Raw genomic sequence first — 12,839 nt, 5'->3', positions numbered from 1 at the left:
GATTTTAATTATTTCTTGCCTTCTACTTCTTTTGCTGTTGTTTTGCTCTTCTTTTTCAAGGATTTTGAGATGAAGTATGAGATCATTTATTTGTTGGTTTTTTCTTTTTTTAAGGAATGAACTCCAAGCAATGAATTTTCCTCTTAGAACTGCTTTCCATGTGTCCCATAGATTCCGATATGTTGTGTCTGTGTTTTCATTAATCTCTAAGAATTTTTTAATTTCCTCCTTGATGTCTTCTATAACCCATTGATCATTCAGTAACCTATTGTTCATTCTCCAAGTGATGTATTCTTTTTCCTTCCTTCTTTTACCGTTGATTTACAGTTTCATTCCATTATGATCAGATAGGATGCATGGTATTATTTCTACTCCTTTATATTGTCTAAGAGTTTCCCTGTGACATAATATATGATCTAATTTTGAGAAGGATCCATGTGCCGCTGAGAAAAAAGTGTAACTGCTTGATGTTGGGTGGTATATTCTATATATGTCAATTAAGTCTAGGTTATTAATTGTGTTATTGAGTTCTATAGTTTCCTTATTCAACTTTTGTTTGGAAGATCTGTCCAGTGGTGATAGAGGTGTGTTGAAGTCTGCCATGATTATTGTATGGTGGTCTATTAGACTCTTGAACTTGAGAAGAGTTTGTTTGATGAACATAGCTGCACCATTGTTTGGGGCATATATATTTATGATTGTTATGTCTTGTTGGTGTATGGTTCCCTTGAGCAGTATGTAGTGTCCCTCTTTATCCCTTTTGATTAACTTTGGCTTGAAATCTATTTTATTTGATATAAGTATGGACACTACTGCTTGTTTCTGAAGTCCATATGAGTGATATGATTTTTCCCAATCTTTCACCTTCAGCCTATGTATGTCTTTTCCTATCAAATGCGTCTCCTGTAGGCAGCATATTGTTGGGTCTTGTTTTGTGATCCATTCTACTAGCCTGTGTCTCTTGATTGGTGAATTTAAGCCATTAACATTTAGGGTTATTATTGAGATATGGGTTGTTCTTCCAGCCATATTTGTTTATTTATGTAACTAAACATGGTTTGTTTTCCTCTTTGATTATTTTCCCCCCTTTACTGTCCTACCTCCCACTGTTGGTTTTCATTGTTATTTTCCATTTCCTCTTCCTGTAATGTTTTGCCAAGGATGTTTTGAAGAGATGGTTTTCTAGCTGCAAATTCTTTTAACTTTTGTTTATCGTGGAAGGTTTTAATTTCATCTTCCATCCTGAAGCTTAATTTCGCTGGAAACACAATTCTTGGTTGGAACCCATTTTCTTTCAGTGTTTGAAATATGTTATTCCAGGATCTTCTAGCTTTCAGAGTCTGTGTTGAAAGATCAGCTGTTATCCTGATTGGCTTACCCCTAAATGTGATGTGCTTCCTTTCTCTTGTAGCTTTTAAAATTCTCTCCTTATTCTGTATGTTGGGCATCTTCATTATAATGTGTCTAGGTGTGGGTCTCTTATGATTTTGCACATTCGGCGTCCTGTAGGCTTCTAGGATTTGGGATTCTGTCTCATTCTTCAAGTCTGGGAAGTTTTCTCGTATTATTTCATTGAATAGATTGCTCATTCCTTTGGTTTGAAACTCTGTCCCTTCCTGTATCCCAATGACTCTTAAATTTGGTCTCTTGATGTTATCCCATATTTCTTGGATGTTCTGCTCATGGTTTCTTAACAGTCTTGCTGAGCTGTCTATGTTCTTTTCAAGTTGAAATACTTTATCTTCATTGTCTGATGTTCTATCTTCTAAGTGTTCTACTCTGCTGGTAGTATTCTCAATTGAGTTTTTAAGTTGGTTTATTGCTTCCTGCATTTCTAGGATTTCTGTTTGTTTGTTTTTTATAACCTCTATCTCCCTGTATAGTTGATCTTTTGCTTCTTGGATTTGTTTATGTAATTCATTGTTGAAGTGATCTTTCATTGTCTGATTTTGCTGTCTGATGTCTTCCTTGAGACTCCAGATCATCTGAAGCATGTATATCCTGAATTCTTTATCTGACATTCCATCTGCTGCAGCTATTACCTCTTCTAACATTGAGTTGACCTGCAGTGCTTGTGGTCCTTTCTTTCCTTGTCTCTTCATACTGTTCGCGTTCCTTTCTACTTGGTGAAACTGTTGTGCTATTGAATTTTCCCCCTATATATTTATATTGGTCTTGTATAGTTGCAAAGTCTCCCTTATAGGCGCGGGCGGCGGCTCTGCCCCTCCTCCAATTGGGGCAATGTGTCTACCATGCCGGCAGGCCTCTGGGGCTGTTCTGCCGGTCGGTAGCAGGTCCGCCTACCTTGCAGGCGCGGGGGGGGGGGGCTCTACCCTTCCTCAGGCCACTGGGCCTGTTCTGTCTGTCGGTTGCAGGTCTGGCCTGTTCTGTTGGTGGTCACAGTTCCGTCTACCTTGCAGGCGCGGGGGGAGGGGGCGGCTCTGCCTCTCAGCAGGCTGCTGCTCCTCTTCTGCCGGTGGGTCGCAGGCCTGCCTACCTTGCAGGAGTGATTGGAAGCTCTGCCCCTCCGCGGGCCACTGGGCCTTTTCTGTTGGTGGTCACAGTTCCGCCTACCTGGCAGGTGCGGAGGGTGGGGGGCGGCTCTGCCCCTCAGCAGGCCGCTGGGCCTGCTCTGTGGGTGGTCACAGTTCTGTCTACCTTGCCAGTGCAGGGGGAGGGGGCGGCTCTGCCTCTCAGCAGGCCGCTGCTCCTCTTCTGCAGGTGGGTCGCAGGCCCGCCTACCTTGCAGGAGTGATTGGAAGCTCTGTCCCTCCGCGGCCCACTGGGCCTTTTCTGTTCCCCAGAGAGCATTGTTGAATAGACATTGGAGAGATGAGTCTGGAGTCAGGAGGTTTGGGCTGGAGGTCCAATTTGGGAGTCAGTGGCATTCAGTTGCAATTTAAATCCACGGAACCAGAGTATACGTACAAAAGAAAACTAAGGATTGAGCCCAAAGGCAACCCAAATTTAAGAGGTTAGGTAAACGGAGTAGTGTCATGTGAAGTGGACCACAAATGACTATCCAGCGAGGCAGACAGAAAAACAAGCTGATGTACTGAAAAGCCAAGGGGAACAAGGACTTCCAAGAGGAGGAATCCTCCACTGTGTGAAAGGCTCTCAAAGACTAAATGCTGTTGGGTGTTAGACCTGGCAGGGGCAGGGTGTGGGCAGCCTTAAGGAGGGCAATGTCCTCCTTAATGGAATGACAGGGAGTGGAGTCACCAGAGTGAACGCTTTCTAGATTTTGTTACACAGAGAGGTGAAGAAATGAGACTGTGGCCGCTGGGAAAAATGACATGGGAAGGCCTCTCTTTATTTTTTTATTATTTTTTAAAAGATTTTTTTAGTTGTAGATGTACACAGTATCTTTATTTATTTATTTTTATGTGGTGCTGAGGATCAAACCCAGTGCCCCACGTATGCAAGGCAAGCGCTCTAGCACTGAGCTCCAGCCCTTCTTTTTATTTTTTAATATGGGAGAAATAGTTGTATTTTATATGCTGACAAAAGTGATTCAGTGTAGAGCAAAAAATTACACATGTGTATATATACCTGTGCACACATTCAGACACACACACCTGTGGAAGAGGGGATAATTACTGAAGAGATGCCCAGGAGGAGTCAGGAGGGAGGGGATGGGGTGCAATGTACAAGTCACTTGCCTTGTACAGGGAGCATGACTGGGTCAACCCTAGTATGATGGACAGGGCAAGCCCAGGAGATTCAGGTGCTGGCAGGCAGGGGAGGATAAGGCACTGGGGTCTGTGGAAGTGAAGGAAGGAAAAGGCCATTAGCTGAGAGTGAGGCTGAAGGAGAAGGTGTTGGAAGTCTGGGAGAGGAGAGGGAATGTGGAAGAGCCCTTGGAAAGACGGGATGGTGGGTGGAGCAGATGTTGCTTTAAGGACACGAGGGATCCACTTGTGATGCAGGCACGAAGTTTGTTTCCTCCAGCCAGGCCTCACTGCACAGGTGGGGTGGTGAAGAGTTGGAAATGTCAAGGGCTGGAGGACAGAGAGGTACATAAGAGCTGGAAGAGGGCAAGGGAGTAGAGGGCACATGCAAGAGCGATTGTACCTGTGGGTTTTGATTTCTCTGTGTGTGTGTATGTGCACGCGCGTGTGCGCACATGCAGTCATGCACTAGGGATTGAAACCAGGTCCTCACTCATACTAAGCATGTACTCTGCCATTTAGCTGCACTCCCAGCCCTGGTTTTGATTTGAGGATGAATAAGAAGGAAAGAAATAACAACAAGGGTTGAATACTGGTGTACTATGACCAAAGATTGCAAAGCCTAAGAGGGGCAAATTACACACACACATACACACACACACATACATAATACGTGGCTGAAGGGAAGTTACCAGAGAAAGGAAAGAAAAGAGAAACTTGTGGGCAGAGTGGATGGGATGTGGGATGTGTAGAATTGAGATTATATAGAGAGTCTATGGTACGAATGTGGGGGTGAGTGGCAGAGGCAGGATGGTGGATGAGATTATGGAGAGGGGTGGTTCAAGAAACTGAGACACTGGTGTGTTGGAAATGTCATCTACATATATGTCGAAACGTTGAGGATTAAGACACAAGTGGGATTGGAAACAGTGACAGTGAGGAAAAAGGAACTGAGCTGGGGTCAGGAGGTAATGACACAGAGGAACATCGGGTGATCCGCCCCATGACAGCAGACTCAGAGTTGGACCTATTTGGGAAAAGGACTCGAGAATGAGTGGTCTGAGAATGTAGTGAGGAGCAGGAAGGACATCTGTGGGGACCGCCTCACCCAGCCATACCAGATCAAAGGGAGAAAAAACAACTTCCCCTCAAGAGGGCTGCGGGGAACACAGAGGGTGCCCTGGGAGGGTCAATTGGAGCAAGTAGTAGAGAAGGGTAAGGAATAGACTCTAATGCACAAATTGTAGTATTGTTGCGTGTGTGTATGCAGCTTTAAAAAGACAAGCAAAGTCGTATTTAAAATCAGATTCTTCTCCCACAATTGCAATTCTCTTCCTAAACATATGGCTGGTGACTCAGAGAATCAATTGCAGCACACTATGATGCAGCTCCACCAGAGCCCGAGAACATGAAAACCTTCTAGAACCTGTTGAATAAATCAATATAAATATCACTATGTCAGGTTAAGATGGATATGGTAGAGGCTTAGAATTCTGAAGGAAATGTTCTGCTCTCTTTGATGGTTCTGTTGTTCCACCTAACAAATATTTAGTACTGAGTACCTACTATGTGCTGGTATTGAACAGGACAGATGAATTTATGGAGCTTAAATTTACATGCGTAAGATTCATGGGCATGAGAATAGATTTTTTAAATGAAGAGATTTGTGTGTGATTGTGATATTTTTGTATTAGGGTCCCAAATATTACTGGAAATCTTATTTTTCTTTATGCACAACTAGACCTTTTCTCAACTCAGAACACTTGAGGAAGGTGTGTGTGTGTCTGTTTGTGTGTATTAGAGAGAGAGAGAGAGAGAGAGAGAGAGAATGGATATGAATGGAGGAACAGAGGAAAAAAAAAACTTTTCCCACTATCTTCGAAAGCCTGTACTTAGTACAGAATTATAGAAGATTATGAAGTTCGACCTTTTTATTTTCGATGCACTAATCCAGTTTCTACAGTAGACCAAAGAGTACGGTTTGGATAAGTGGTAATGCAATTTAATTACTTAAAGAAATAGGGATAATGAGCAAGACTGTTTTTGGTTATCTCTAATGTTGTTTTATTAAGGGCATTTTCTTATTGCAAAGCTAGGGACTTTGTTTATGTTTTCCCCCCCATTCAAATGCATATACAAGAGAAGTTAGGAAATCATGTTTAATTTGGTGACTGGTGGGGGATTTGGATAAACTAAAGGGCTCTTTTTCCTTCTGAAGGGACAACAACTCCTAGGCTCCAGGCCTGGGTTCTAGTGTGGGAGTACAGTCCCAGAGGGCCAGCTCTTCCAATTTTTTCTAAGCAGAAACCCAGATTTTAATGAGGTTCCAATTTTTTAATTCTACCATTTTACAACACAGCAAAAGCCAAATAAAGTATTCATTCCACAGGTGGCCAGTCATCACCAAACAAATGGTGCTGTTTATACTGTCTGATAACAATCCTGAACACTTCAGAATGTGATTCCAAATGGCAGGCTTACCTGCTGATCTGTGCTCTTGGTATGCAGATATTCCAGTCTTTCCCATTTTATATTTTCTGTCTCAAGAGTCCTTCAGGGCATCATTGTTCAGAGGAACATTCTGGAATGATGGCGTAGTTGTAAATGTGTGTTTACCAATATAGTAACCACTAGCTGCTTGGACTTTAGCTTATTGAGATACAGCTAATGTGACTAAGGACTGGCGTTTAAAGTTCCGTTAAATTGCCATTAAATTTAAATTTAAAAGGCCAGTGGACCAGTGGCTGCCAAACCTTACCACTGCTGGGTCTGCATAGTTCTTATCCCCATAGAAACCCAATTCAAGAGTTACTGAAATTTTGAGCCAAACCAATGTGTGCCTTTGGTCATGAAGTGGAATAAGAAGGACAGTAGAATAAAATAGACATTATTATTGTTGGTGGGTATATATGTGACTGCATGACCAATGTAATTCTGCAACCTATACACTCAGAAAAATGAGAAATTATATCCCATCTGATCCAAATGTACGATATGTCAAGATCATTGTACTGTTATGTGTAACTAATTAAAACAAATCAAAAAAAAAAAAAAGAAGAGGGAGAAAAAATTCATTCCAACAGTGGTAGGAGTCATGACAAAATTTCATGTTGAAATATATGAAACTTATAAATCAAGCTGACAAACTTGTAAATAAAATATAGTCATCCTTCTACCTCCTACCTGTGAAGTATTCCTTCAAAATGGCTGGGAAGGTCAGGTTTAGATTTAGAATTCCTGCACTCCCAGGGTCTGTCCTGGAGCATGGTGGCATGGGGGTGACTGACCCTTCACTCCCTGCACCACAAATGGCCCGTGTGCATGTCTGGAAAGAATAGAAATTTTCATAAGTAGGGCTCCAGGACCCTCTTTGGGAGACTTCTCTTGATCCTATGGTGGGTTCTTTCTTTTTCTCCCTCATAAAAGTAGCTGCGTTTGACTTCAGACACACACACCTTTGTGGAATTGCCCTGCGTAGTGAGCTCCTGTATTGATTTGGGCATAAAGCTCCCCTCTGGGACAAGCACTATGGTCTGATTGATGCCTTTTGGGATCCCATGTAAGCGCCTACCTCATTGCCTACAAATTGAGGGATAATCACTTTTCTAAATGGGCTGGTGCTGAATTCTTCAGAGGCAAATTAGAACTGAACTTGGCTGCTGTTTTTAAAGTGTTTAAGAGCTGAGGCAAGGAATGGGTACAGATGTGACTTTGGCCAAAGGTTAATGAGCAGAGTTCACTTCATTAAACTGCTTATTTGCCACCACTGAATTGTCCTTAGCAATATGCCTCAAAAGATTCTTTGTACTTGGAGCAATCATTTATGTTGGAAGAATTAAGGAGAAGAAGATGAATTACAGATTGCTTTTAATCTTTATAAAGATCAATCCAATGAGTTCCACGTGATTAAAGTCATTAGTTTAAAAATCAAGAGCCTTAATGCTTAGAATGTGTATCTGGGTTATCCTCATCTAAATAAAACCTTGAAGTGACTTATACATTCTGGTATTAAGGTAGATAGAAAGGGAAAATAAAAACAGTTACCACACTCTATGCAAGCATATATGTATGTAAAAAAATTCGAGAAGTCTCAGTTGAAGGACAGCTTCTGAAGTATATTTTGAACAATTGACTTATCACATTCCTTCCTGGTTAAAGGTATCCTTGCCCCAGGGTTGTCACCAGTAATAAAAATCGTTTTGTTACTGCTTAGAGAGCTAGAACTATACCCTTATTGTGCTGCGGCTCCCTCTTGTGGTGGAAAAGAAGAACACATGCATGCACAATCAAAGAAACATAGTTGGTCCTGGGGATAATACAAAAAAAGGTAAATTGTAATGGATTGTAAAGATTCTGGGCCTCTGGTAATTTCTGTTTGTAATTCAGGATTGTTTACAAAACAGGCTGCATGCTTTCTACTAGATATTTTGAATCTTGCAAAGCACGGTGATATGTGATTGCTACTAGCCTCCCCGATAGCACTCACGTTTTACTGCTGTCTTCTTCATTTCTTCTTTGGGGTAGCCACTTATCATGATTAGAAATGATCTTGTTAGTTTTGTGTCTCCAAAAAAATGCCATAATTTAATTATTTGACTTCTGAAATATATTTTTCCTGTGTTACTCTTCATATATACAAATGCTTGGCAGTCTTGGGGCAGTTTTAAAAAGTGATATTTTCTTTTTCTCCCTGCCTTGACCTAATTATGCCTCTGCCAACATCAGTTTAAGTCTATTGAAAGAGAAGCCTTTGAAACATTATTAGAAACTGAAAGGCATCCTACATGCTTTAGGGTTCTTAAACTAAGTTTGCTTGAGATTAAATTTGAAAGCACCATCTTGCCTGGGCAATTATTCTTAAGTGACTCTATAATCACTGGTCCATGCTGAGCTCTCTTAGCCTTGCTGCCTGAATTGGTTGCAGCTGGACAGGGGTGAGCAAGGCTAAATATCTCCAATACCAGAGAAAAAACAGGTGAATACAGGAAGATTGAATTTGGACTTAAAATCAGAGATGAGAGAGACAAAGAAAGATAAATAGTTCCCCAACACTTTTTATGTTCTTTATGAACGAAGGATGGGCTATATGAACGTCATTCTTTTGCTATGGAATAATTAGAAATCTAGTTTATTTCCTCTAGATTCTTGTCCACCAGAGAGCTCTGGATTGTGGTGAAAAGAAATGGATGTCACAGTAGCCATAGGGAGCCTTCATTCTCTTGTGATTATCTTTTTTTGGGGAATGCCAAATAAACTTTTAATTAATGCTAGACCAACATTTGAACATATTGAATAAGTGAATAATGAGTACTCTGTGGAGAGAGTAATAATGTCTTGTTAGGCTTCTCAAATGCATTTTAAATAACTTTGAAAGGTGCAATAAAGATTTCATTAAAAAAGATAAAATGGATCTGCTTCTAAGAAAACACTAAATGAAATAGGTGCTATTAATACACCTTTTGTCTTAGTTCATTCAGGCTGCTGTAACAAAAATATCATAAGTTGAGTCTTATAAACAATGGAAATTTATTGCTAACAACAGTCTTGGAAGCTGGGAAATCCAGGATTCAGGCAGTTAGGTTTCTGGTGGGGGCCTGGTCTATGCCTCATAGATGGCACCTTCTTGCTGTGTGCTCATGTGGTGGAAGATAAAAGAGGTGGAGTTCCTCTTTTAAGGATACCTACAAAACCTTGTCACCTCCTAAAGACCCTGCCTCTTAATGGCATCATAATGGGGGATTAGGATTCAACATGTGAATTTTGAAGGGAACATAAAGACCCAGACCACAGCACATTTGTAAATGTGCTATATTCCATGTTCACAGGGGAGGGAGCAACTCCTCCCGGGTCTCTCATCTCCTTGATCTCAGACATTATGTGATTGTACCTGGATATATTACCTGTTGGGGTGTGGAGAAGAACAGGTTTGGGGGGTACAAAGGAAAGGACTATCCTTTTAAATGTCCACATTGGTTTGAACGAAAATATACAAATGACTGTTTTATAGAAAATTCTAAAACTTTTTCTGTTTCTCTCTCCAGAAATTCTTACATTCCTTACTGATGATGTCTGGAGCTGGGTATCAATGAGGTGGCTGTGATTCAGGAATCAAGCTGAGAAGTCTAACAATTTCAATTAACACAAGTGTCCAAACATTTTTTTTTTTAAGCATCAATTTAATCCTAGTTCATTCAACAGGCAAACGATTATTCAGAAATCCGTTTTTTTCTTGTTGTTTCTACTAGGTTAATTTATTCGAGGAAAAAGTCAATTTTTCTTAGGGGAAAAGATGCCAATACACTGAGCATTTCTCATGGCAGCAAAAGCACAGATTTTAAATCTACTTAGGTTTGTGCAGGGCTCTGACACAGATGGAAGGAAAGTGCACACTGACTTTAATGCACCTCCTGCCTTCAGCTTGTCATTCACTCCTTTGGGGAGGATGAAAGGATATGGCACAGACAGTGAGTGCTGAGCAGGAGTCCCCATGGGGACAAGTGGTAAAAATCGGTCCTGGAAGAGTTCTCTGTATGCAAAGGCCTGGAAGCATGAGTGAACACAGCATTTGGAGGGCACTGCAAACAGTTCTTTGTGACTAAAGCATAAAGTGCTTGTGTAGGTGTGGTGGGAGAAGAAACTTTAGGAGCCCCTCCAAATAGAACCTTATATGACAGGGGTATACCATTTAAGAGTTAAGGACCTGAGGGTATAGATCAATGGTGGAGTGCTTGCCTAGCATGTGTGAGGCCCTGGGTTTAAGCTCCAATATAGAAAAGGGGGAAGGGATGGATTTTAAACAGGAGTTGCATGTTTACAGACTGGCTAGAAACACCTAAAAATAACAAAATAAGATAAAGAAAATGGCATCCTAGAAGTGTCAGAAAACAGTGTGTGATTAAATGTTAAAAGGTTGGTATGGAAATGAGTGCCAGTCAGAAGAGAGGCAGAATTGTTGTGGGTTAAAGCCATGAGAGATGTCTTTCTGAAGCAGGAAGGCATATCTTTGTACCTTGAAGAACAGGTGGGGGAAAAAAAAAACAGTAATGGTTTGTTGCTGCTGTTGAGGGGATTTTCATTGTTCACAAAGACAAAGGCACTATAGTAGGAAGAGGCAGGTGAGCCTTTTTCCTGATCTTACTGCAATAGATGTCACCATCTCATTCCACTGGAAAAGTATAACTGAGCACAGTGTAGGAATAGTCAAAGATGTGCATTTCGGTGTCCTTGAGAAAGGATGTAGGGATTAAATGAGACCCCCAAATTAAGCAACCATGGGGACACGTGCATGACACTCAGAGATGCAGAGCAGTCCTTTAAGGAAATGTATGTAATCCCTAAGTATCTAGAACCTACTATGCACAAGCCCTGAGCTGCATCTTGGCCATATATTATCTCCTCTGGGCACCTGATTTACCTGCCTTATCTGCTTGTGTTCTAAAGTCTATTGCCCACAAGCAGTGAAAATGTGATTGATTTTTTTGGACTCTGTTAATTCATAGCTACTTCTGGGTGCCATCAAACCTGATAAATACTTTGGACTCTTCTGAAATATCAAATCACTTGGTCTTCAGTATGAATTTTATCCCACAGGTTGAATTAACTGTGGAACAAGTGTTTTGCTTTGCTGAAGTTATTTCTGCACCTTTCTAGACCTAACCATATGAGGGGATGTGAACATTATCTTTTTGATAAAAGGAAAAGCAGTTATGAAAGAAATTTAACCTAATAAAACATCTCAGGGTCCAAGCAAAAGAATTTTTTTCCATTTTTTATTGGTATATATATATATACACACACACACATATATATATAACAGTAGGATTTATTTTACATATTCATATGTGCACATAATGTAAATATAATTTGGTTAATATTGTTTCCCAGTACCTCCCCTTTCTGTTTTCTCCTTTCCCCGATACCTTTTCTCAACCCTGCTATTTTATTGAGACCACCCCCAAAAAACCTTTATTTTTTTTTCTTTTTTCACTCTGACTTGCACATATAAGAGGAAACATATAACCCTTGACTTTCTGAGTTAGTCTTCTTTTACTTAACATGATGCTCTCAAGTTCCATCATTTTCCTAAAAATGACATAATCTCTTTCTTCTTTATGGCTGAATAAAATTCTTTTGTATGTATGTACAATATTTTCTTTATCCATTTATCTGTTGATAGCTACCTAGGCTTATTCCATAATTTGACTGTTGTAAATTGTGCTGCTATAAACATGGGTATGCATGTATTGCTGTAGTATACTGATTTTAATTCTTTAGGCTAAATACAGAGGAATGGTATCGCTGGGTCAGATGGTGATTCTATTCCTAGTCTTTTGAAGAACCTCCGTATTGATTTCCTTAGTGGGTTACACTGATTTACCACCAGCAGTGTAAAAGTGTTACTTTTCCCCCACATCCTTTGCTGCAATTATTATTCTTGGTGTTCTTTTAACTGGAATGAGATGAAATCTCAGAATGATGTGCATTTCCCCAACAGCTAAAGATTAGTTGAACATTTTTCATGTATTTGTTGGCCATTTGTATGTCTTCTTTGGTGAAGTGTCTGTTTAGTTCATTTGCCCATTTATTTGATTTTTTTCTGCTATTGTAGGTTTTTGAGTTCTTTGTATATTCTGGATATTAATTCTGTCTTGGTAGAGTAGCTAGCAAAGATTTTCTCCCATTCTGTAGGCTCTCTTTTCACATTCTTATTTCTTTGGCTGTGCAGAAGATATATATATATTTTTTAATTTGATGCTATCCCATTTATTAACTCTTGGTATTATTTCCTGAGCTTTAGGAGTCTTATTGAGGAAGCTGTTATCTTTGCCCATATGTTGGAGTGTTGTATCTACATTTTCTTCTAGTAGTTGCAAATTTTCAGTACTAATTTACAGGTCTTTAATTCATTTTGAGTTGACTTTCGTGCAGGCTGAGACAGTGATCTAATTTCATTCTTCTACATATGACTATCTAATTTTCCTAGCACCACTTGTTAAAAAGGCTGTCTTTTCTCCAACATATGTTTTTGGCATCTTGGTCAAGGATCAGATGACTTTATCTGTGTGGGTTGTTCTCTGTGTGTTCTTTTTTTTTCCATTGGTCTGAGTATCTCTTTTTATGCTAGTATCATGCAGATTTTGTTACTATAGTTCTATAGTATAATTTGAA

General features: G+C 40.1%; 1 protein-coding gene across 2 annotated transcripts in view; it reads left to right on the top strand.

The window, feature by feature from the left end:
* Pld5 (phospholipase D family member 5) overlaps positions 1-12,839 on the top strand; it is a 421,479-nt gene that overhangs the window by 94,596 nt on the left and 314,044 nt on the right. The window lies entirely within an intron of this gene.

The sequence above is a fragment of the Marmota monax genome, unplaced genomic scaffold (assembly GCF_021218885.2).
Source record: "Marmota monax isolate L192 unplaced genomic scaffold, Marmota_monax_Labrador192_F-V1.1 WCK01_AAM20220418_F8-fsc00090, whole genome shotgun sequence".
NCBI lineage: Eukaryota > Metazoa > Chordata > Mammalia > Rodentia > Sciuridae > Marmota > Marmota monax.
The sequence above is the reverse complement of the archived record's forward strand: the minus strand, read 5'-3'. Positions and strand labels throughout refer to the sequence as shown.